Source organism: Anabrus simplex, chromosome 5 (genome assembly GCF_040414725.1).
Source record: "Anabrus simplex isolate iqAnaSimp1 chromosome 5, ASM4041472v1, whole genome shotgun sequence".
NCBI lineage: Eukaryota > Metazoa > Arthropoda > Insecta > Orthoptera > Tettigoniidae > Anabrus > Anabrus simplex.
Genome location: NC_090269.1, coordinates 393,161,497 through 393,188,190, shown reverse-complemented (window position 1 = coordinate 393,188,190; position 26,694 = coordinate 393,161,497). Strand labels below are relative to the sequence as shown.

The following is a 26,694-nucleotide window of genomic DNA, read 5'->3' as shown; positions in this document are numbered from 1 at the left end:
TTTTCATGTCATTGTCAATATTGGTGAAACTATGCTTGGAGTCTTGTATGTGTTGTCCTATGGCAGAGAATCTGTTGTATTTAATGGCGTTGATATGTTCAGAGTATCTGATATTGAAGTTGCGGCCAGTTTGTCCAATGTAGGAGGAATTGCAGTTGTTGCATTTGAATCTGTATACACCAGATTTAGAAAAAGCATTAGACTTATTTAGAGATTTAAAGTTGTGTAAGATATCAAGATTTCTATTGTTAGTTCTAAAAGAAATTTTCATGTTATGTTTTTTTTTTTTTTTGCTATTTGTTTTACGTCGCACCGACACAGATATGTCTTATGGCGACGATGGGATGGGAAAGGCCTAGGAAATGGAAGGAAGCGGCTGTGGCCTTAATTAAGGTACAGCCCCGGCCTTTGCCTGGTGTGAAAATGGGAAACCACGGAAAACCATCTTCAGGGCTGCCGACAGTGGGGCTCGAACCCACGATCTCCCGATTACTGGATACTGGCCGCACTTAAGCGACTGCAGCTATCGAGCTCGGTGTTATGTTTTTTAAAAAATATTAGTTATTTTATAAGCATCCTGAGTGAAAGTGAAGGTGGAAAAAGCAGTTGGTTTTATTGTGTCTTTAAGTGGTTTTTGGACGGTGTTTGAATTTGTTGATGATGCGGTTAATTTTGGGGTCTAAAGTGTTAAGTTTGTCTAGTATATTATCTGCATCAGTGGATCTATTATCTATAATTACGAAGATATCGTCGACATGTCTGCAACAAAAATATATATTATCTACTTTATTGATTGATGTGTGTTCTAGGTGGTCTATATATATTTCTGCTAATATTCCGGAAGCAGGAGATCCCATAGGTAGGCCTTGTTGCTGATATATGGTATCATGAAATCTGAAGTAGTTATTGTTTATGGCGAATTTGAGTAGATTCATGAATTCTTCTATTTCTAAGGTGCTCAAGTTGCTATGGTTTTTTAGGTTAGATTCTATTATTTTGATTGTTTGTTTGATAGGAATGTTAGGGTACATGTTTGTTATATCAAATGAAGCAAGAGTATGATGTTGTTCGATCTTCAGTTCTTTGGTTCTGTTGCAAAAATCTATTGAGTTTTGTATTGTTTTGTTTGCTAAAAAGGACTAATGCTTTTTCAAAATTTTTTGAATGAATTGTGATAATTTATAGGTTGGACTGGCTCTATAGTTTATAATCGGTCTCATGGGTACATTTTCTTTGTGTATTTCAGGGTACGCTTTTGCGGATGGTAATTGGGGGTTCATAGTTATAAGTTTAGCAGATTCTGTTTTGGTGAGAAGAAAGTGTGTGTTCTTAAGTAAATTTTTTAAATTCCTTTGTATGTTATTGGTTGGATCTCGGCGTTTTATTGAAAAAGTGTTGTCTAGGAAACATTCTATGGTCTTTGTTATGTATTCATTCTTATCCATAATGACCGTAGTGTTGCCTTTGTCAGCTTTTGTTATTAGTAGATTGTTCTGTTTTATTTAGTTTTTGAGTTTGATTAGGTTCGATTTATTGGTGGTATTCGTGTTTAGGTTATTATTGTGAATGTTATTGATGTATTGCGGGATCTTTCTACTGATTTTGTGTCCAACTTCGCTTGTATATCGTACGGGATTTTCTGTAAAGCAAGTTCTGTTTTGGTGACGGCAGTTATAATATTCTGATAGGATGATGCATTACTCCAGTTGTCTTTGGGTCCCTTGCTCAACGTAGCCGTCTCTACATCGTCAAATGCGGTTAGTGTGAGATTTTTTATGGGTGGGTGAAATTTATGTTGGGAATTCTTGTTAAGATTAGAAGGATCTTTATTTTCGATTATGGTTAGTGGTTTCGGTTTGCTTTGTTGTTTCAGTGTTTTCAGTTTTTTGTTTAATGTATTTTGTTTCTTTATGGCTAAATCTTCTATTTTATCTTTAGAAATTTGTTGAAAGTAATTCCAATAGCTATGTGGGAGTTCATGGGATACTTTGAGATGTGTTGAATAAAGTTCATTACTGAGATGTTGTTTTTTGCGATATAGGAATTTTATTTCTTCTTTTCTTTATTTTCGATTATGGTTAGTGGTTTCGGTTTGCTTTGCAGTTTCAGTGTTTCCAGTTTTTTGTTTAATGTATTTTGTTTCTTTATGGCTAAATCTTCTATTTTATCTTTAGAAATTTGTTGAAAGTAATTCCAATAGCTATGTGGGAGTTCATGGGATACCTTGAGATGTGTTGAATAAAGTTCATTATTGAGATGTTGTACGTGTAATACGTAATACGTGTGAAGTAGAAGGTCGTATTTATTGAATTATTGTCATCTGGTAGTAGATTGTATTCTTGCGTAGTTGCTTATAGTACGTTTCTTGTAGATAGTGTGTTTTCAAGATTTTCTTTCAGGAGGACAGTGTCGGTGGAAACAGATGCTGTTAATTATTTTTTTTAGATCATTGATTATTTGTATCAGCTAGATATTGTATTAATTTTAGGTGGCTGATGCGGATTCCTGGGACATGTTGTTGTTGATTGAATTATGCCATTATGAGATCCAATTACTACAAATTTATACTGTATGATCCGCACTTTATGAAGAGTCATACTGATAATTGGTCACCATTAGGGAACTCAAGTTGGTTAGCAATTAGATTATTTATAAGATAATGGGTGAAGTGTAGGGCATCGAAGATGAAAACTTGGATAATTTCTGATAAAAGCAAGTGAATTGAATTTTATGTTAAAATTTTATTTCATTCTTTTATTCATGGTGGATGGACGATTGATGACAATTAGCAATGAATTGCCTTCAGCAAGTTCCGTATTCGTTTCCATCAAGTTTATTTATTCCATTTCAATTAAGATTTTGACAACGATGGGTCATAAATATTAGCCAACGGAGACTTTCGTTTCGTATTTTAACTATTATCCAATCATTCTATGATGTATTTATCGTTGTATTAATTTTAATTTAATTTCATTAAATTGAAAAAATATCCTTCCAAGAAACTAACATTCATCTTCTTATTTAAATGAGATACATTTAGCCTTGCGTAGCCTAGTGGAATATTATTACTATGATCGTGAACATCTTGCGTCAAATGCTAGTCAAACTGCATAAACATTAGTTGAATGTCCATGCCCTGGGTGGAGAATTATGCGTCGCGACTGACTCTGGCCGAGGCTTATCACAAAACCTATGAACCTTCAATACCCCGGGCAATGGACGGGTGCATTATCTTGGTGACCAACAGCGGGACCCGAAAGAAGGAAGGTTTTCTTGGTAACCAACAGCAGAACTCTGAAATAGAGGATGACTGAGTAATTCGATGCTCATACGTGCAGGCAAGAGCACACAGATTGTGTCCACCGTGGGATATTTATGTTATGCAGAGTTTGGACTGGCGTAATGGTCGTGATTAATGCTCACATTTATTACAGAGCTACACAAAATATTAAAAGGCAGGAGACGTTTCGAGCAAGGCATAATTATATGTTAGTAGATTGGAAGGATAATCTGTAGGCAAACTTTGTTGGCTAAGAATTAGTAATTTACTTAAACTGAAGTGTCCGCAATTAACTCACTTGCGTTTATCATATTAATGGTCGTTCACTTTGGCATTAATTCCGGGTCTGGAAGGACTTAAGCATTCAAATAGTTGAAGGATATTCACATAGGATTAGGTGTTAGTGTTAGGTAACATTTGAGTGATAGGAAACTTAGAGACTGTTATTACTATATTTAACTTGCGACAATATTTTGAAAATGGCTTCGTTGGCACAAGTAAAAGTGTTGTTGGAAGAGTTGGCAGGAAAAATGATAAAGATGCAAGAGACACAGGAAGCCACGACAAAAGAAAATCAATCAATGCAAGAAAGTATTAAAAAGATTCATGATGACCAGGAAGCCACAACAAAAGAAATTCATGATGCCCAAGAAACTTCGACTAGAGAGATTCGAGAAGCTCAAGAAAGGATACAAGAAACCTCGACTAGAGAGATTTATGAAGCCCAAGAAAGGATAAAAGAAGTCACCATAAAGGAAATTCATGATGCACGGGAAGCTTCAAGAAGAGAAATTCAGGAGAGCCATGAGCTTATTCAAAACAGATTATTGGAAACACAAAGGGTGCTCAGAGTGGAAATGCAGGAAGGAATTAAGAATGAGATTCAAGGTAATTTGCGTGAGATCACCGAGGTGGTCCAACAGAATTTCAAGACCATGCAAGAAGAGGTGATATCACTGGGAGAGGACATGAAGAACTTGAGAGAGGAAGTCGCTATGGCAATTAATGAAAATAAGAAGGATATTCAGGAAAAATTCACTGAATTGAAAGCTGAATTAAGACAATGTCAGTGACCTTCAAACCCAGGTTGATCGGGAAATAAAACAACTTAAAGAGGAAGTAGTCATCGTACAAGGAAGGATGACAGAGACAAATGCCTGCTGGGAAGAGAAATTTAAGAAGATTACAGAAGAAATGGAAAATGCCAACCAAACGGTGCATAATGATATAACATTGGCAAGGGAACAGATCAATAATAAATTTGACCTGATCACGGAAGAATCAGATGAAAATAAAAACTTAAAACGATCCAGAAGGACATGCAAAGTATGAAGATCAAAAATGAGGCAACGAAGAAGTTTGTATCAGCTTTCACAGATCGACAGCTATCGATGGAGACTGGAAGGAATACAGAATCAGAATGTCAGTCCGAAATGCCAGCATTCAATATTGAAACCAGCAAAAGTGGCATCAATCATGTGGGAAACGGCATGCAAATAATCAATGTTATCTGCACACATGAAGATAGGCCTAAGAAATTCTCAGGTAATATCGGATCAGGAATGACACCTCGTGGATTCGTGCGCGAGATAGAAGAATACTTCCGAGAAGCCAAAATACCGCCAGAGGGACGACTTAAAACCGTAGAGCGACATTTAGAAGGAACACCACTGGTGTGGTTCAAAGCGTTCCGCTATATATTCGAAGATTATGACGGATTTATACAGGCATTCTTGGATAAATTTTGGAATATTGATACGCAACAAAATATCCGGCTAGAATTGTATTCAAAGAACTATTCACTGGGTGGACCGAGTCGTTTCTCAGATTACTTTACCATGCAATTCCACCGCCTTAAAGAATTCGACTCACCACCAACAGAATTAGAGATGGTCAGGGCGATAGTAAAGCAATTCCCTCCAGACATTCAACGATTATTGACAGCGGCGAATGTACAGTCTGCAGTACATGATGAATCCATTCTAAGACAGCTTGATAGTAAGTCGTCTCAGACCGGTAACCGAATGATAAGGAAGGTTGATCCGGTTGTTAATGTTACGACACCGGTAGAGTTAGAAGAAACAGGGAGAGATAATAATTCATACCGCTATGCCCGAGAAAGAAGGCAAGCAAGGTACAAAAATCTCCAGGAAGATCAGCAATATCAGAGATGGGTACCACCCCAGAATGGAAATCGGAGATACCCACGATATCGAAGAAACTCAAGATGGGTCAACCATAGAAGAAGATGGCCATATCAAAGAGGTAGAGATAAAGAAGATACGGGACGGCAAGATGGAAGACAAGAAGAAGGAATAAATCAAGAGAAAAGGAAATACATCGAAGAGCTAAAGAAGCAACAAGAAAGGAAACAATGGGAGAATGCAATCCAAAATCAGGATAGCAATGCTGACTGCATAGGTGCGATGAGTTTAGAATATCAGCAGCAGCTGAAAAAAGATAGCACAAATGCAATGCTCAACCCTGGAGTCATACCATTTGATGACGGTAATAAAGAGAGGAACGGGGCGAAAAAAAAACTTCCTTCTGGGATCAACAGAAAATGATTTAGATAAAATAAGGCAGAGTGATAAGCAAGATGATTGGATAATAACTACAATAGAATCATGGGTATTTGAACCAGAGGAACTGTTGGAGGATAATCGGCCCAGAACGATGGATTTAAAAAGAGGACTCCCAATAATTACGGTGACAGTATGTGGCATTCGCATGTCATCATTATTAGACACAGGAGCAAGTATCAGTATAATATCAAAATACTGTTCTTAGTCAAAATTCCTGTAATCCCAGTTTCAGGCATGAAAATCAGAGGAATTATTCCAGATAGAATCACTAAATGCAAGATACAAACCTATTTGCCTATTGAGATTGGAAAAATAGTATTTGAACATCCATTTATAGTCATGGACAGAATTCGGTACAATCTAATCATCGGCTCAGATTTCATACGCGAAAATTGCATAATCATTGATTTGAATAAGGAGGAAATCAGACTCAGAGGGAGCGATGAAGAACAGTCACACGTCGCGGCTAAAGTAGAAAATAACAGAATGAGTGAACTTCATAAAACCATGAGTGCTTCGGCAGAGGAAATAATACAATTAACGGAGAAGGTCATGGAGAAGCACAAGTTCAAAGACATTTCACCAGACAATGCAATCGACAAAGGAACTGGAGGCAACACTGAGCAGAAGAAAATGGTTGTAAGCTTGGTAATGAAATATGACAATGCATTCAAAACTCAGCTAGGAGCGATTAAAAACTTTGAATACAAATTACTGGTAAAGGATTGGAGACCGTTGAAGGCCAAACCATATCCAGTACCAGATAAATTTATGCCTGAGGCCATGAAGGTAATCCAAGAGATGGTTGACAATGGTATAATTTCGAAATCACATTCTCCTTATACTAGCCCTCTGGTAATCGTAAGGAAAAGTAATGGATCCATCCGTGTGTGTCTAGATGCGAGGCTATTAAACTTGAGCAAAATACCTGAGTATGATAAGGCCCCTATGATTAAGGAGATTATCAGGAAATTTAAAGGGATGAAATACTTAACAATACTAGATTTAACATCGTCATACTTTCATATAGTATTGGAAGGTAAATCCAAGCTGTTGACTGGATTCTTCTTCAATAACCAGACCTATATTTTTGAAAGGCTTCCCTTTGGCACTCGCAACTCCGGAGCTGCATTAATTCAAGCAATGGATCAAAATTTATGGCCAGACGTTAAGGAGTCTGTTACTATTTATGTTGATGACATTGTGCTAGCGACGGTCACATTTGAAGATCACATGGTCAAGTAGGAGCGATTATTGGCTAATTTAGATGAAGCAGGGTTCAAAATTAACAGATCTAAATCAAAATTCTGCCAGCCGGAAATTCTCTTCGTTGGGCATATAATTGATGGAACTGGAATCAAACCGAATCCTCTTGAAATCCAAGCCATATGCGATTTTCCTAGACCGAGAAGAATAAAGCATATTCGGCAATTCTTAGGGATGACGGGTTTTTTCTCCAATCATTGTCCAGATTATACCGAGACAGTAGCACCTTTACAAGAGCTCTTGAAGACTAACAACCGATGGCACTGGACTGAGCATCACGATCGAGCTTTCATGAAAACGAAGGAATTAATGGCGAGTAACATTAAGTTGGGCTATCCAAACTTCAATTTAAAATTTATTATACAGTCAGATGCTTCGTTAATAGGAGTTGGAGCTGTGTTGTATCAGGAAGATGACGACGTAAAGAAGAAAAAGACTTACTTGGCATTTATAAATCAGAAGTTATGCTCTCACGAGATGAAATATACGACGATGGAGCTAGAGATGTTAGCGATCGTGTATGCGCTCCAACAGTGGAGGAAAATGATTTATGGGTATCCAATAGTGATACGAACTGATCACAAAGCTCTGACATTTGTATTGAAATCATCTCTATCATCTCTACGCACAGAAATTTGACCTTCAAATCGAGTTCTGTGCTGGTAAATCAAATACCTTGGCAGACAGTCTGAGTCGAAATCCAGTGGAGGACACGCCAGAGATTAACATGGTAGAAATGACCGAAGAAGATGAAGAATGTCTTGAGGATTTGAAATGCTTGTCGGAGTTGCAATTTAATGATCTGTCCGTAAAACCGATAATAGAAGGTTGTCGAAGAAGAACTATCCACGATGGTTATGGAAGTCAGGAAGCAAATATGCCAACAACTAACTATGTTTATGACAAAAACTTTTTATATAAATTTGTAGATAAGGAAAAGAAAAGGTTAAGAGTTGTGGTTCCACGTAACCTAAGATGCAAACTAGTCTGGTACATACATCGGATGATCGGCCATGGAGGAGTAGATAAATTAATAGCAACTATAGGAGAGACATTTACTTGGGCTGGATTTCGAAGAACTATAAAGAAAATTATCAGAACTTGTGATACATGCCAGCGGGTAAAGTATAATTCCACCTCATTGTACCAGCAACCGATTTCTGTAGTACCAGAAAAACCCCGTGATATATTTGCGATGGATCTATACAGAGGATTGCCAGTTAGTAAACGTGGGAATCGTTTCATTCTAGTTGTCCTTGATATCATGTCGAAGTTTGTGTCATTGCAACCCATCAGGAAGGCAAATTCTAAAGCCATCATTAGAAGTCTAGAGAGATATGTCATACCTCAGATGGCAGGCCGAACTGTGTCTTAAGCGACCACGGAACTCAATTTACATCAGTAGAATTTTCAGAAGCCTTAAAGAGAATGGGAATAAAGCACAAGTTCAGTTCCATACGTCATCCAGAATCAAATGCTGCTGAGAGAATAATGTGTGAACTGTCGAAGTATTGCAGAGTATTCTGTTCCGAACATCACTGGACATGGGCCACATTTTTACGAACGATCACTGAATGCTTAAACAACACGTGGCATGAATCAATCGATAATATTCCTAGCATCGTTTACCTAAATAAGTATCCTGAGCGCCCTTGGAACGCAGTTATAAATAAGCCTACAGAAGACCTACCTAACGTGGGGGAGATTATTAAGCGAGCTCGAATGCGTATGGAAAAGCAGGCAGGGAAAAGGCTTAAGAAATTAAGCCACAGAAGATTTCGGAAGCCATTAGAAATTGGAACTTTCGAGTTGGTAAAGAAACCTGCTACGTCAAACCCGGCTGCTAAAAAATTTTATTCAAAATTCGCTTATTTGTTTATTGGGCCATTCAAAGTCATTGAAGTTTTGGACAATAATGCGTATAAAATTCAGAGCCTGGATTCTGGCAATGTATCCGTATTTAACGCCTCGAATTTAAAGGAATATTATTTTCCGATCACTGATTACGAGGAGGTAAACGTTATTTTTGAAGACAGGGACACAGAGGGTGAATTTAGTGAGTACACGTCCACAGAAGAGTAAGATCAAGCACGTGGGATATGTCACGAGGAACACCTAAGATTAAGAAGGATGTTAGAACGTGCATTAGAAATATTTTGTAACGAAAACAACTATTCAATTAACATGAAAAGGCGAGTTTTCCGGAAATATTATACTGAATCCTCAAATGGAATATGACAGTGAGAACGAGTTTTAATTAAGGTATACATGAAGATAAATTTCTTACTGATGTCCGAAATTTCTTTCCAAGTAGGGGAGGAATATAACCGTTCAATGGCAAGTGAGTCAGCTGTTGCGATATTGAAGATTATACTAGAGAAATGATTAACAGGAATTACTCGGAAATACGTCCAGCTATGTCAAATACCCGGAATAACTCGCCCATTCTAACAGGAAATTAGATGGATATAAGACGAGGAACGAAATTCCTAAGCTCAGAAACCCATGGTCACCGGACGCTCACAGTCACTAAATATTATCTTAGATGTGCGCAGAAGTTGGCAAAATAAGTTTACACTCTTAACAGCATTAAGAGGCAAGTCAATCATATGGTATTCAGGTCCCGAGATGACGCAAAGGAGGTCATGACTTGATGCTACACGTCAGATGATCAAGGAGGCGCTGAAGAGGATAGATCAGTTACACACGTCATGAGAACAAATGGTGAAGTGTTCCTTTATGCACCTTTCGAATCAGATGGGATGACATTAACTTGGAGTTCACTTTATAACTGTCAAAAAACAGATGGAAGAGAGGTTACAAGTCAGCGAGTTGAGCCTAGCGTATGAAATGCAGACCAATATTATTAGGATAACAATTTTAATAAACTTTTGTTTTATGAACAATTGTAACGCATAAAAACGGAGATTGAAGGTTGAACTGATAGTAATTGGCACGTCTTTAAAGGAAACGTCTACGTTAGCAGAACTTAAAAGGAAATATTAGAGAACATTATAAAAGATAATATTACTGTATCGAATAGCGATCTGAGGTTTTAATACTGAACAAGGAGAGTTTTCGAGAATAATTGTGAGATATTGTAAAACGCCTGTGTCACTGTGTTAATTTTGTTTTCCCAACTTTCAGGTCCATGGACTCAAAAATGTATGAAGATTTTTCCAATAATGTAATGATGGAAATGAATATGATGGCTTAAATAGTCCAATATCCTAACAGGCCCGGGAGATGATGCCGAAGTGAGGGCCAAAACTATTAATCAATGGAGCGAAGGACTGAGAGCAGTATCACATAATCTTCACCGATAAGTACCAAGATTTCGTTTTCTTTACCCTATTTCTCGTAGCTGCATAGCGGTAGAGTAGAGTGTATTTTTCTTCATGATGAGGTGACATAAATTTTAAACAACTTGAGTGACCTAATGCGATTGTCCCTAGTATCTAATTATTTGTGATTACGGTTAAGTCCGATGTTATAACGCCAAGATCATCTGTCATACGCATGATTTAGATTACAAATGCGTGTCTTACCATGTATTATCAGGAATTCTCTTCACGTTTTACGGTGAATGTAAGAAGGCGTTGTTTCCACTTATGAATCATACTAGTATCGCACAAATACTTTGTGAGGTGATGTAATTTAATATTTATTTGTAGAGGATCTTCTTGCGTAATAGTACCATGTACGTTTATTGCGTAGTGGCGAATGTTTCGTGATATTAGTGTTGCGTTGACTGTGATACATTGGTGATGATAAAAAAGATTCTTCGGAAAGGCTTGCGAATTCTCTTGGGTATGTAAAGTGTGAATTTGTATGGTGTGCTTGAATATGGTGAATAATAAGAATAGGGTCGTCGATAAAATGTTTTATGACGAATTAATGCTGTTATGGTAAAGTGGTTCATTGAGATATAGACATAACTAGTGTGGTAAATAATTCTTCGAGATTTCAATGAACTTACGGTTAAGAAATGGACTTAAGCGTTCGTCATACAATTAGGAACCCAGAATAGGCAAGGAGTTGTGTTGTCATATTTTCTACTGTGTAATATGTCCGAAGGTCAGGAGTAGAGATTGATGTATGGCCATCAAAACACTATTTTCACGACATGGTACGGTTCGGATACCATTAATTTTGAAAGAATGGTCACTAACAAGAAGTCTTCAACATTTCACAAGCGTAATACGTGTGAAGTAGAAGGTCGTATTTATTGAATTATTGTCATCTGGTAGTAGATTGTATTCTTGCGTAGTTGCTTATAGTACGTTTCTTGTAGATAGTGTGTTTTCAAGATTTTCTTTCAGGAGGACAGTGCCGGTGGAAACAGATGCTGTTAATTATTTTTTTTAGATCATTGATTATTTGTATCAGCTAGATATTATATTATTTTTAGGTGGCTGATGCAGATTCCTGGGACATGTTGTTGTTGATTGAATTATGCCATTATGAGATCCAATTACTACGTATTTATACTGTATGATCGCACTTTATGCTATTGCTATTTGCTTTATGTCGCACCGACACAGATATGTCTTATGGCGACAATGGGATAGGAAAGGCCTAGGAAGTGGAAGGAAGCGGCCGTTGCCTTAATTAAGGAACAGCCCAGGCATTTGCCTGGTGATCGCACTTAATGAAGTCATACTGATAATTGGTCACCATTAGGGAACTCAAGTTGGTTAGCAATTAGATTATTTATAAGATAACGGGTAAAGTGTAGGGCATCGAAGATGAAATCTTGGATAATTTCTGATAAAAGCAAGTGAATTGAATTTTATGTTAAAATTTTATTTCATTCTTTTATTCATGGTGGATGGATGATTAATGACAATTAACAATGAATTGCCTTCAGCAAGTTCCGTATTCGTTTCCATCAAGTTTATTTTTTCCATTTCAATTAAGATTTTGACAACGATGGGTCATAAATATTAGCCAACGGAGACTTTCGTTTCGTATTTTAACTATTATCCAATCATTCTATAATATATTTATCATTGTATTAATTTAAATTTAATTTCATTAAATTGAAAAAAGAATCCTTCCAAGAAACTAACATCCATCTTCTTATTTAAATGAGATACATTTAGCCTTGTGTAGCCTAGTGGAATATTATTACTATGATCGTGAACATCTTGCATCAAATGCTAGTCAAACTGCATAAACATTAGTTGAATGTCCATGCCCTGGGTGGAGAATTATGCGTCACGACTGACTCTGGCCGAGGCTTATCACAAAACCTATGAACCTTCAATATCCCCGGGCAATGGACGGGTGCAATATCCACGAGCATTCGACTGTATTTGCACACATCATTCTTAATTCTAATTTATACACATTATATACATCACATGTGGGATTCTATTTATATATATTTTCTTTACTGCGTGAAGAAGGTGGGGAAGAGGAGCAGTTTTAATTCAGTGGTAGAAGGTTCAAGAGATGAGCAGATCCTGCCTAAAATTCATTTAAATATGAGGTTGTTCTGATGAAGGATGGGGAGGGGGTTGAGGACATAACAGTAACTCCTTAGCCTCTATTAACAAAGTGAAAATTAAACTGGAGGGAGAGATATGTGTTGCCTGTCAGGGATTTCTTAAGGGAGGCTACGTCTATTTGTTTACATAACGAGTTCACTGATGGCAATAACCTGGCTGTGTTTGCTCGTCAATGAACACCTTATAATTTCCTCACATTTTCTGTTGTCGCTGTGTACCAAGAAGGAAGACCATATGATAGTATGTGCCATACCTGGGAAATATAGGCTATTCATAGGGCTTTAGTTCTTCCTCCAGAGACACATGTACAGACAAAACCTACAGTAGTGCTCAATATGCCTTGCACCTCATTTCCTCCACGTGCTTATTCCAGTGTAGATTATCCGTAACATGAATATTGAGCTGTTTGATGGAGTTAGAAGTTGGTAGCTGGATTCCATGCACAGTAGGCTGCTTCTAGAGTGGTTCACTAGCTCTGCTTAGTCTTACATATTTAAATTTCTTAACATTTATATCACACCATAGAGCTATACTATCCAGATCTAATTGGAACTGTACCAGATCATCATTATTTTCATGGCTCTGTAAATGACTGCATCATCAGCATGCTATGCCATGGTCGAATTTACACAAGCCAGTATTTCAAGAGCATAAATCAGGTACAACAGGGGCTGAAATAAATGCGAACTAAGCTTTCCGACATCTTGTCTTTTTAATAATGTACATATTTCATACAGCTGCCAACCTACAAGACAAAGACTACTATAGGGAATAAATTTACCTGACATACAGCAGAACAATAATAAAATGGAACATATGCACACAAAAATGCACTGGTCAAAAATAGGGCAAACACGATTTTTATAACAGTACGTTGATAATGTTCAAGCAAACTGTAGTTTGATGATCATTCCCAGTTCGTTTCTGGCAATACACATAACTTGTTGATAGGACGCATCATGGCACCAGAAGTGGTGTTGACAGTAACTACTCTGGCGAGACCGTCATCTCCGAGATGGACCTTTTCCAACAATCCTCTTCTCCATTGAAGAGGAGGCAAGTTGTCATCCTTGATGAACACAAGATCACCAGGACATAGGTTAGGATGCTCTTGTGTCCATTTGTAACGTTGCTGAAGTGTGTTGAGGTAATCCTTATACCACATATTCCAGAAGTCTTGAGTCATTTTTTGTATATGTCTCCATTTAGAGAGACTGTTGATGGGACAAGGTTTAAGATCTTATGTACACGGCAGCCCCGTAAGCAGTCTGTGAGGCATCACAGAAGCCATGTATCTCGATATTCTTCACTATCCCTTCACTGAGGACCAGTCTTGGAATTATGAAATTATTAAGTAGTGGTGTTTGTTGATATAGGTCAATCCAGGTATCAAGCAAATTCCCGAGTAGTTGATCATCCCATCCTGAACCTTCTTGCCACAGGTGTTGCATGAAGACTTTGAAGAGAACAACTACGGGAGTTATCAGCCCTAGTGGGTCGAATATTGATGATAATATGGACAGCACCATACGTTTTGAGCACTTGGATTCCCTTGAGATCGATTGATGTGGCTTCAGGCTACAGTTGATTTGAAATTGGTCCGTTAAAGGGTGCCAAGTTAAACCCAACATTTTTACTACGCTGCTCTCACTGTCAATCAATGAATGTTTATATACTTGTATGTTCTCTGGGATTGATTCAAGGAGTTCTGGGCTATGTGTGCACCATATTCTCAATGGAAATCTTTCAAGGTGAAGAAGGACTTGAAGTTCGATTCGCAGCCTTAGAGCTTCATCCAAAGTCTCTGTTCCTGAAATGCAATCATCCACATAAAAATCATGGCGAAGGACTGAAGCCGCTCGAGGGAATCTGGTTGCTTCATCCGTAGCCAGCTGTACTAGACATCTTGTAGCTAGGTAAGCTGCTGCTGATGTGCCATACGTGAGGGTAGTGAGGGCGTAGGATTTCAGTTCGTCCTGAGGGCTTTCCCGCCATAATATGCATTGCAGGAGTTGATGTTTTGGGTGCATCCTTACTTGTCGGTATATTTTTTCTGTGTCAGCTGTAAAGGCTATTTTATGCATACGGAACCTCATGACAAATGAGCATAAGTCATCCTGTACTGTTGGTCCGACCATTAAAATGTCATTTAGTGCCACGCCATTGTCGGTTCTTGTAGAGGCATCAAAAACCACCCTTGTCTTGGTAGTACTGCTCGAATGGTTGTGAACTGCGTGATGAGGAAGGTAATATTCTGTTTGTCTTAGTGTGGAATTTGGTTGAGGTTCAACCATGTGTCCAAGTGCTTCATATTCCCTCATAAACTTTACATAATCTCGACGAAGATTGCTCTTCACTTGCAATTTTCTCTCCAGGAAATGAAAACGTCTTGCAATCTCCTTTGAGCTTCCTAGGTTTATTTAATTTTTCAGGGGTAATTCTACTACATATCTCCCACTCTCATCCCTTAATGTGGTGTCAATGAAATTTTTCTCACATTCCGCATGTTCTGGTGAACGAATTTCATGACTTATTTCCTCTATGGACCAGAATCGTTGTATTTGATTCTCAAGACTGAGGTCAGATCTAATAAAGAATGAATTAGATCTTTGTACATTGTCTTCTCATTCATTCATTTGCTGTGGATACTCCCCGCTTAGAATCCATCCTAACTGAGTGTTCTGCAGTGTAGTGGATAATAATTATTCCGAGGTAACACGTAACTTTCTGGATGAACGGAAAAGTAAGAACTAATTACAATATTTTATAAAGGTTCGTGAATTTGTTAATAGATGGTACTAGCCAGGGTAGTTGTAGCAGTGGACGGTTGTGGACCTAGTAAGAATTTATGACTTTGGGCGAAAGGTAGCCCTAGTTGTACCATAACCTAGCTGCAAGTTCCTTGATAAGTTGTGACTTTGGGCAAAGTTTGTGCTAGGTTAACTTGGTCAAGCATCTAATATTCGTTTGAATTCGATCAGAATCATGAAATTTTATACTTAAGTGACTGTAATCCATTGGTTGGGTTAATTACCTTACATAGGATGGTGGACTGTAGGAGCTTGAGGCAAGTTCATCCGGGCTGAGAGGACCATGAAATAAATGCGAACTAAGCTTTATTTTATTTTTTTATTTTTTTTTGCTAGGGGCTTTAACGTCGCACCGACACAGATAGGTCTTATGGCGACGATGGGATAGGAAAAGCCTAGGAGTTGGAAGGAAGCGGCCGTGGCCTTAATTAAGGTACAGCCCCAGCATTTGCCTGGTGTCAAAATGGGAAACCACGGAAAACCATTTTCAGGGCTGCCGATAGTGGGATTCGAACCTACTATCTCCCGGATGCAAGCTCACAGCCGCGCACCTCTACATGCACGGCCAACTCGGTGAACTAAGCTTCCCGATATCTTGTCTTTTTAATAATGTACACATTTTATACAGCTGCCAACCTAGAAGACAAAGACTATTATAGGGAATAAATTTACCTAACAGGGGCCCTATACCACTACCCTGAATTACTCCAGAAGTAATTGTGGTTTGGTCTGATTTGGCTCTTCCGTGCACAACACATTGCGTTCGACCCACCAAGAATGACCCCGGACATGCCAGCAGTTTACCCCTAATATCGTAGTTGTCAAGTTTTAACAGATGTCTCTGATGTGACACCTGGTCAAGAGCCTTGCTCCAGTCCAGTGTCACACAGTCTATTTGTGAGACACCTGCCTGCTCCAGAGAGAAATTCCAGTCATCAACAAATTTTGTTAAAAATGTTGTGCTCAATTTTCCAGGAATGAAGTTGTACTGGTTTCAGATAAACAGGCTTCTCTCCTTGAAAAAATCTAACATATATAAAACAACTAGACATCCCATACAATTACATACCCCTGATGTTATCAAAACTGTCAGTAATCATCCAAGTTTTCCTTGTCTTCATCTTTGAAAACTGGGGCTACGCTGGCTTCTATCCATACCATAGGCACTGTCCTGGTATTCATGGAATGATTGAAGAGAATGCACAGAGAAGGCATCAAGGTGATTGCACAGCTCTTGAGAATTCTTGCTGGCACTCAAAATGGCCCGGTCGCTGCATGTGGTCTTGTTTACAGAAGGCTATCTGCGACTTCACTTGTTGAGAAATAAAGATTGGTTAAAGGGAAGAGAGGGGTACTTGTCCTTCAATATGGCACGTTCTCTTTCCCAGTAGGGGCTGAGAAGATATTAAATTTCCTGTTGAAGGTCTCTGCTATTTCTTGTGGTGTAGAGACTCCATACTGTTATTTTGAAATACAGATGGATCTCTGTTCCAACTTTTACTTCTGAGAAATGCCCATAGTTCCATGGAGTTGGTGTTGAGACCATGAATATAAGAATCGCAGGAATTTCCAATAGATTGTTTAGCCTTGCTTTTAGCCAGTCAGTACTTATCCCAATAACAGTTGATTGGATTTCTTTTCCATTTTTAGTACAGGCAGTTCCTCCTTCAAAAGCCTTGCACTGTCTCCTTGGTGATCCATGAGGTTTTACATTTGCTGGTTATGTTTACTATTTGTGTGGTTTATTCTACACATTAGAAGAAAATTTTCCCTAGTCTTGCCACATCTTCTTTATGTCTACACTGCTGGTAATGTTTGAGGTGAGAACAGGGAAGCAGTTTGATAGTAAAGTGCATTGATTGTTCCAGGTTTTTCAGGAAAAATTAAATGCTGTTCTAGCACAGAGTTTGGGAGGTGGTTTCATATGGGACAGTGCTGTAGGAATTGCCTGTCACAGAATCCAGGAATAATATTAAGGGATTGGACACATTGTGATATGTTACTTAGGAAAAGGTCAAGTGTTGAGTGTGTTGTCCGCATAATATGCATGGCTTCGAATATTTATTGAAGAAGGAATAAATCATAGAAAGCAGAAAGGAATATTTCCAAAGACGTTATTTGAAACAAGGGCAGAATTTCTGGGTAACATAATTTCTAGGTTGAAATCACCAATAATAAAAATGGTATCGTAATTTTGTTGTACATCTTACACACGAGAGAGAGAGAGAGAGAGAGAAGAATTAGTTCACCTCCGGAGATGACTTAGGGGCGTGACAAATTGTTCCAATAAGGAATTTATGTTTATTGCCTGTCATTTCTACCCACAGTGCTTCGGATGTTGTCTCCACATAATGAACTCAAGTTGGGAGACATTCTGCCTTGGCCGCAATTATAAATCCCCCTACACAGCTATGGCAATGGACCTTACAAATCAATATCAGCATGTCAGGAAACATTTCGAGTCATAAATTTTGTTGGACAACCACATCTTACTGACACATATTATAGTAGGGTCTAAGCTTTCAAGCAATGCATGGATATTTTGTAACCATCCAGGTCGCATAATACTGCACACACGAAGGTGAAAAGTGATAGATGTTTATTTACAAACATACTAGGCGTACCACTGTTAGCTGTAAAGAATGAGCCTGATAATGGCAATATTTCACACTGCCAGCAAAACCATGTCCGGAAACAATTCTTTATTTTTCTGACAACAGACCCTGAAAGCTTTGGGCAGGTTCTTTGGCCATTTAGCAAGCAGCTATTCCAGTAAACAAATAAACGGTTCCTCTTACCGCTATTTCCGCAAATTGTGCACTATTAAGGACCTGGGATCATTCAATGTCCCCACTTAGGTCAAGTACCAACCACAATAATGGCTGATCCGCTATGGGCAGTCTGACAACACAACACAAATCCCTCCGCTGTGGCAGACCTATGGCTTCCAGCACTGCACTATGACAAACAGTTAAAAGTATATTTTTTACTTAAGGATAGTTCTTCAAATAGAAGGGTTATGTGAAGTGATTATATAACTTTTGGAGTATTGCACTGTAATCAATACCACCAAAGATACAATAATAATCCACCAAGGACTTTCAGAGCTGCAGTGCCATGGTGTTAGGTTTCAAAATTTATGAACCAGATATATCAGAATGCAGAGAGCAAAGCAGGCCTTAATGTCATCCTCATTAGTGCCAAACCACTTGATATCATGTACTCTTTTCTTTTCCTATCTGGGTCCAATAATTGTTCCGTAGTGTAAATGTTTGTTTCCCATGCAAAGTGGGGGGGAAAAAAAGGTCCATAAATTCCAAACAAAAAACAGGCATTTCTGATGGAGAATTATCTAAATATTTGTCTCTCAGTTCTACTGACACCCTGTGAGAGCCTGTGAAGTGATGAATAATTGGCTGTTTATCACTATTACTAACCCCCTCGTGTGTGCTTCTACAATTGTAGGGGGCTAACCCTGGTTACCCTCTTCAATTGAAGATCCTCTTCGTGGTGAGGGGGACTAGTAGCTCCTTTCTTGCGATGCCGAATGGAGCCCAATTGGGTAACCGTTCGGTATACAATGAGGAGGAAGCTAAAGCACCGCCCAACACAAAGGTGTAATAAGACCCGTGCCGATGGGGTGCATGGCACATGGGATATGTGTCTTGAACGGAGCCTTCGAGATACTTGGCGCCCTCTCGAAGTAAGCAGCCTTACCCAGGTATGCGGGGCTCTGCCTGGGCGGACATATATTTCCCTAGCTACTCGTGGGACTTGAATGAATACGGTAGCCATCCATAAACCGGAGAGCTCTTCTGGGGCCTCCAAGAGAAACACTACAACAACAACCAAAGGGGACTCCTCGGAGATACCCTCGGATAGTTCATCTTCAACAGTTAGAGGGCTCACTCAAGAGGTGGGCAATCTACAGGTCCAGAAGAAAAAGAAGAAACAGCTCTCTGGCCCTGAGAAGAGGAGATATAAGAAGGCCTTAAAGGCCCGGGAGCAGGCCAAAGAGGGCTTAACTCCGGGAGCTGAGGGGTCTTCTCATACCACGACAGTAACAACTGTGGAGGGATCCAATGGGCACAAGAGGCGGGACCCTGAAAAGGGCTCTGCTTCTAGGGCACAGAGGACCCTACCCACCAAGATGCCAGCGGGGAAACGACTTCTGTTGGGGGCAACCCCGGAAGAAGACCTGCAGACCTGCAAAAAACCCAAGGTGGAATATGCCAGGACAGCTAAAGCTGGGATCAGGATGGGCATAGTGCCTGTAGGATATCCTGACCAGCAGCTAACCGAGAAACAGGTGGAATCTGTGGAAGAGGCTATCACCAATCTGATAGACGAGCTTCCGGAGCAGGGGCCCATTAAGCCTCAGTTCCTGGATTGCTATCTGTCGAGAGGTGCGGCCCTCATTATAGCCGAGAACGATGAGACCGTAGCATGGCTTTCCAGTCTTGTTACAGGTATACAACTGTGGGAAAGAGCCAGGCTCACAATTGTGGGCATGGATAAACTTCTTTCCTACAAGAGAGTCATGGTCTGGATACCAGGACAACCAAAGGACAATAACATCCTTTTGGGAAGAATGGCACGCCAGAACCATGGCTTAAATTCCACCAGCTGGAGGGTCTACGACCACAAGGAGGAGAAGAGAGGTGTCCAACTTGTGGTCAGCATGGACTCCAGAGACGTGGAGAAAGTGGTGGGGAAGATGATCTTCTGCGGAGTGCATGTGGCTACCATCACCTTGGTGGAGGGCAAGCGTGACAAGCAGAGGACCAACCTCACCACAGAAAATACCGAGACTAACAGGGGCGAAGAGCAGAAGCCTGGACAGGAACCTGGGCCAGCCAAGCCTCAAGACTCATCGCGGGAGACGGAGCAGCACGTTCCGGAGACCGCATAAGGTAAAGTATTGCATGAAGGTAAGAATGATTACTTTCATACAAGCAAATATACAACACTGCATAGCGGCCTCTAGGGTACTTATTAGAAGTATCCAGAAGGGCAGGTTTTCGGTCGCCCTGATACAAGAACCCTGGCTTAGACAGGGGCATATCATGGGACTAAAATGAGCAGGTTTCACTTTATTCAGTGGAATAGCAGAGGAGAAGCCTAGAGCATGTATACTAGTTAAAGATCACAACGCCTGGGCTTTACCAGGCTTCATTACTAGAGACCTGGTAGCAGTCCTAGTTAGATATGAAGAGGGCGGACAGCCAAAAGACTTGGTTGTCTGCTCTGCATGTTTCCCCGGAGACTCTGAATCTCCACCCCCACCGGAGGAGTTCAAGAGACTGGTGATATACTGTAGGAAACAAGGATTACACCTCATAGTAGGATGTGACGCCAATGCTCATCACAGCATTTGGGGAAGTAAATATACAAACCGAAGGGGAGAGCACCTCATAGAATTTCTATGTACAACTGATCTTGAGATCATGAACATTGGTGATACCCCTACCTTCATTAATAATAGGAGTGCGGGGATCATAGATCTTACCCTGGGTTCCATGGGAATCATACAGGAATTTAAAGACTGGAAGGTTTCTTTGGAGCCTTCCTTGTCAGATCGTAGACACATTGTGTTTTATATAGAGGGCTCCCTCGAGATCCTGTCTTACAGAAACCCTAAGCGAACCGATTGGACGTCTCTTAGGGAGGACGTGAGGAGGGGACTGGAGGGAGGACCCTCAAATATAATTAAAAACAAAGAGGAGCTGGAGCTCAGTGTGAGTTTTCTCACACGGACACTGGTTATCTCTTATGAATTAAACTGCCCTATTGTTAAGGCAAAAAGAGTAACAGGAAGCTTCAAGTGGAATAGTTATCTTGAACACCTGAGGAGAAATTCACGAAGGCTCCAGAATAAATACAGGGAACTTCAGGATCAAGAAAGCCTAGATTCTTACAAAGAATCACAAAGAAGGTACAAGTCAGAAGTCAAAAAGGCTTCTAGGAAATCTTGGAGACAGTTTTGTGAATCCATTGAAAGGCAACATGAAGCGGCAAGGCTTCATAAAATTTTAACCTTGGATAGAAGGACAAGGCTGGGTTCATTGGAGTCGCCTTCGGGTGGGTATACATCCACAGACAGGGGGACCCTGAACTTATTGCTTGATGCCCACTTTCCAGGTTCGGCAGTCACGAAAAGTGAGGTAGAATCTAGCGGATATTTCAGACCCGATAAAAGTGGCTGGAAGGAAGCCGCAGAGATTGTTACCCCAAGAAGGGTTAAGTGGGCATTAGAATATTTTGCCCCTTACAAAAGCCCAGGGGTGGATGGGATCTTCCCGGCACTTCTTCAGGAAGCGGGGTGGGGGACGTCCTTATACCATACCTGGTCAGAACCTTTAGAGCCTCTGTTACTTGTGGCGTCAGGCGAAGGTGGTGTATGTGCCTAAACCCGGAAGGTCTTCATATACTAGACCTAAGGATTATAGACCCATTAGTCTAACGTCTTTTCTACTTAAGACCTTGGAAAGGCTGGTGGATAGACATATCAGGGAGAAAGTATTAAGGGACTTTCCCCTGCATTCTCATCAACATGTATATCAACCACGGAAGTCGGTTGAGACGGCACTACACCAGCTAGTTTCTAGGCTGGAGAGTGCCTTGGATCAGCAACAACTTGCTATGGTTGTATTCCTAGATATAGAAGGGGCCTTTAACTATACATCTTTCGGCTCTATGTAGTCTAGAGAGAAGAGGAGTGAGCAGCATGATCATAAAATGGATTATGGCCTCACTGCAGGGCCGTCAAGTTCTGTTTACCCTCAACGCAGTAATGTTGAGAGCTAATATAGACAGGGGGTGTCCACAGGGAGGAGTATTATCACCAACATTATGGTGTCTGGTAGTGGATGAACTACTTACCAGGTTAAATGTTGGAGGAATATACGCCCAAGGCTATGCAGATGACATAAGCTTGATGGCGGTAGGAAATTTCCCCAGCACGGTTTCCGAGCTCGTACAGAGCTCTTTACATAGGGTGGAAAGAGGGTGCCACGAGACAGACTTGTCGGTTAATCCCGATAAGACGGAGTTCGTGGTATTTACCAGGAGGAGGAGGCTAGACGGACTGTCAGAGCCTTTCCTATTTGGGAAAAAATTAGTTAAGATAACCTCAGTTAAGTACCTAGGGGTAATCCTTGAGGCGAGACTGAGTTGGAAGAAACATATAGATTATAAGGTGGATAAGGCTCGCAAGATTATGTGGGCCTGTCGCAGGGCCGTCAGGAAGACTTGGGGCCTAAGACCTAAGGTGGTCCAGTGGCTCTATATCTCTATTGTACGGCCCACGATCCCCTAAGCATCTTTAGTCTCGTGGCCAGGTTCGGAGAGTAAAACTGTGACCGCCAAGTTAAACAGTGTCCAAAGACTTGCGTGTCTAGGAATAAGAGGGGCACTGGATACTACACCATTATGTGCAATGGAGGCCATCCTAGGTTTTCCCCCCTTACATTTATATGTTAAGGTAATAGCGGGAATGAGTGCCTATCGCCCCTGGTCACTCGGAGGATGGTCCTTCAAAAACCCGAATAGAGGTCATGCCTCTATTCTTACAAGGCTTCACCAGACTTGCCATATGACAATGATGATCGGGGATCTGATGAAGCCTAGCTTTAATTTGAATTATAAATTTACAGTGGTGATACCCACAAGGGAGGAGTGGGCCGCGGATGCTGGGGCCCATCTTAAGTCTGGGGGCTGTACAAGGTACACAGATGGGGCGCGGACGGAGACGGGCACAGGCGCCGGGGTCTGGGGGCCTAAGACAAGGCTCTCCCTTCCTATGGGTAAATATGCTACTGTTTCCCAAGCCAAAGTATACGCAATATTAGCCTGTGCTGTATATATATGGAATATGCCTGGACACAGAAGACGCATCACTATTTGCAGTGATAGCCAGGCAGCGCTAAAAGCACTATGTGCAGTTAAAACAACATCAAAACTGGTATGGGAATGCCAAAGGATGTTAGATCAGCTGTGTGAATTTAGCTCAGTTACCCTATTATGGGTCCCTGAGCACACAGGTATCAGTGGAAATGAAGAAGCTGACAAACTAGCGAAACAAGGCTCAAAAGGTTCTTTCACAGGACCAGAGCCCTTCCTGGGAGTGTCACTCAGAAGCGTGAGACTGGTAATATCCCAGAGGACAAGCCAGTCTCACTTAGATATTTGGAAGAGGTTAACTATAGCAAGGCGGGCACGTGAACTTATCAAAGGGCCTAGCCAAAGTTATAAAAAGGTCCTAATGAATTTGAATAGGACCAGATTGAGAATGGTAGTTGGACTGTTAACAGGCCACAATACCTTACAGAGACACCTACACAACATGAAAATCACCCAGGATGCGATGTGTAGAAGATGCAGTAAGGAGGAGGAGACCTCCGCGCATGCGTTATGTCAGTGCGAGGCTCTTGCAAGCACTAGACATCGATACCTTGGCTCACATTTTGTGAGCCTGGAAGACATCAGGAATGCCAATATCCGGACACTGGTATCCTTTATAGGAGCACTAGGGCTGGACTAGGCAAACCTGTTTAAGGGGCACAAAGGGTCTTCATAGACCTACGTGTGGAGCTCTGTGAAGACAGGGCTCACCCATTTCTCATCTATCTATCTATCACTATTACTAACCCACAACACAGTCACTATGTTTTGCTTTGGCACAGAACATTCAATACGATTTCAAAGTAACTTTTACCAGAGGAACTGTCACTTTCACTTAAAATCTCTTCTTCATTATCATAATAATTGTCATCACTGTCCTCCAAATCATTTTCAATAACTCAGCAGTAGCACTGCTGTCACTGGCCTTTACCACACCCGGAACTGTGGCTACAAGACTGACTGACACATAATGAAAATTTGTGCTTTCAGAGGCTACAACTGGGCATTGTATTATGGTACATGTTCTGAGAAGGAGAGCTGTAAATAAGCCATATTCCTGTTCTATTTATCGAAGATCGCAAAAGGGAAAACATTGCAGGGGTGATCAAAATATAAACTAGTACGTAAGCCACGGCGGGCGAATGTCACGTCAAGTGAGACGAAGGCCTAGCCAATATTCGCATGAATGTCACATCAAATGAGTGGAGTGGGTTGTTAAAATTGGACAGAATTTCAAAACATCAAAAACATGATCCCACAGTGACAGCCATAATGGGCCTACCTTGGCCTACGAGGCGATCACTACTCAGACTCAAGGCCTCCACATTATGAGGTGATTTCTGGTCAGCACAATCAATCTTCTGAGCCCTATTCTTGGCTTTTTCGACGTGGAAAGCCATCTCACTGTCACAAAGCACCCCAACTCTAATCATGTAAGCTGAGTGGCCTTTGAACCAGTTCTTGGATCAACGTAAATATATACAACCACACCAGAAATCGAAACCTGAGCATATAGGAATAAGCTGGCTGCTTGTCTATCACACTCTAACGGATACTAGATAGCAAAGTACACCAAATCTCTCGAGGATCAAGAGCTGAGTTATCATGAGTTTGATCATGTAAACTTGCTGACATTGCACAACACAAAGGATCCAACTTTCAACAGAACAACATGGAAAAGCTTTGAACCTGGGATCTTGACTTGCACACAGAGGGAACAAGTGTTAGGGGTGTAAAATATAAATTGTACTTACATCTCCTCTTCTTTGAAATATGGTAGAAGATGATCAAGTGTAGGTTCTTGTATGATTAGTTCATCCTTCACGTCCGCTGAAGGCTGTAAGAAATACGGAAAGTAAATTAAGAAAACAATAGTAAAGAAGTAACAAGAATAAAAATGTTAAATGTGTCCCATATTCCTACAGGAGGTAATATTTATCAATGCCAGAATAACCCTAAAATTACATATCCAAAAATGACATCTGTTGAGATTTGGGCAACCCTATTTGTGCCGAATATGTGTAGCATTCGATATAGACCATCTTCCTGTTGAAGTTCAGTGTACATTCCTGATGGTTGTGTTTGCAGTGCACTGACTGTTGTACTGGTAGAGTTGAGGTTGTGCTGCTAGTGCAGTAATGTATCAGTGCAAAACTGGAGATTCTGTACAGAGTGAATTATTTAAATAGTGAAACTAAGTCTTACCATTTCTTGAAGGAAATGGTGGACATGGTATTCCACTATGGGTTAGCTACAGGCCCGTGTCATGTACGCTGAACAACATCCACAATTCCACATTCCTTTTGCAGTAATATTCAGTGGGCTATTCTGGTGACTCGCAGACATGGGATCATTTGCAGCAAGAAGAACAGATCCAGTAGGAGTCACACAGTCCACATGCTGGAGTTGGAGAAGCATGTGTTGGGACTTAAAACACATGATTCTTCAACAACAAGTTTTGTGAAGAACCAATGCTACTGGAAATAACCACACACTTGTATGGTCAGTTCTGCACAATCAGTTACTTTACCTTTTATTTTACAACATGTGCAAGCTCTTCGGCCACCAGACAACTATGTCGAGATTAGAGTTCTGCCACTGCTCCTAGCTTGGACACTGAAGATCCACAGTTCACAGACAGCATTTTACTTACAGAAGTTGCAGGATTTACAAGAAGATGGCATATTTATTTACCAAAACATATCCATTCAGGCAGACGTAAATTTTCTGCGCAATCGTGGAGATATGGCATTAGGTTTGCTTCAGTATCAATGTGTCAGCAGGAATCATGTGTGACAGACTCTTAAGACCATATGTTTCACCACAAACATTAACTGGCATTGAGTATCATCAATTTCCACATCTACAGTGAATTAACAGCTTAATTGGGGAACTTTACCAATGCAGAAAGAAAACAGATGTATTTCATGCACAAAACGGTAATACCCCAACTTCTATACCTTGTAAAACAGCATCTAACCCAGGAAACATTTCAAGGGTGAATGAATAGTTGAGGAGATATCAGTAACACATTCTCCCCATTCATTTGCCCTGAATCCTTTTGATTTCTGGCTATGGGAACACTACATACATGGGTGTGAGAACAACCTATCCACAACATGCATGGTACAGGGGCATAAACAATTCATGCGACCAAATCTAAGTACAGCCAGGATGATCTCAAAAGTTCATGATTCACTGACAAGAGGGTCTGAAACATGTGTAAGAATGCATGGTATCCACATGGAGCACCTCCTTAGTGTCTACATCTACGTAATAAACAGATGACAGATTGGCCCATATCTCAACAGTTTACAAAATAAATTTCATTCCTCCTC

General features: G+C 40.4%; 1 long non-coding RNA gene across 2 annotated transcripts in view; it reads right to left on the bottom strand.

Moving 5' to 3' along the window:
* The window catches only part of LOC136874987 (uncharacterized), a 106,376-nt gene that overhangs the window by 27,945 nt on the left and 51,737 nt on the right, over positions 1 to 26,694 (bottom strand). For both annotated transcript variants that reach the window (XR_011018322.1, XR_011018323.1), the window contains exon 3: positions 25,111 to 25,193. This is a non-coding gene — a long non-coding RNA (uncharacterized lncRNA). The remainder of the gene's footprint in view (positions 1 to 25,110; positions 25,194 to 26,694) is intronic.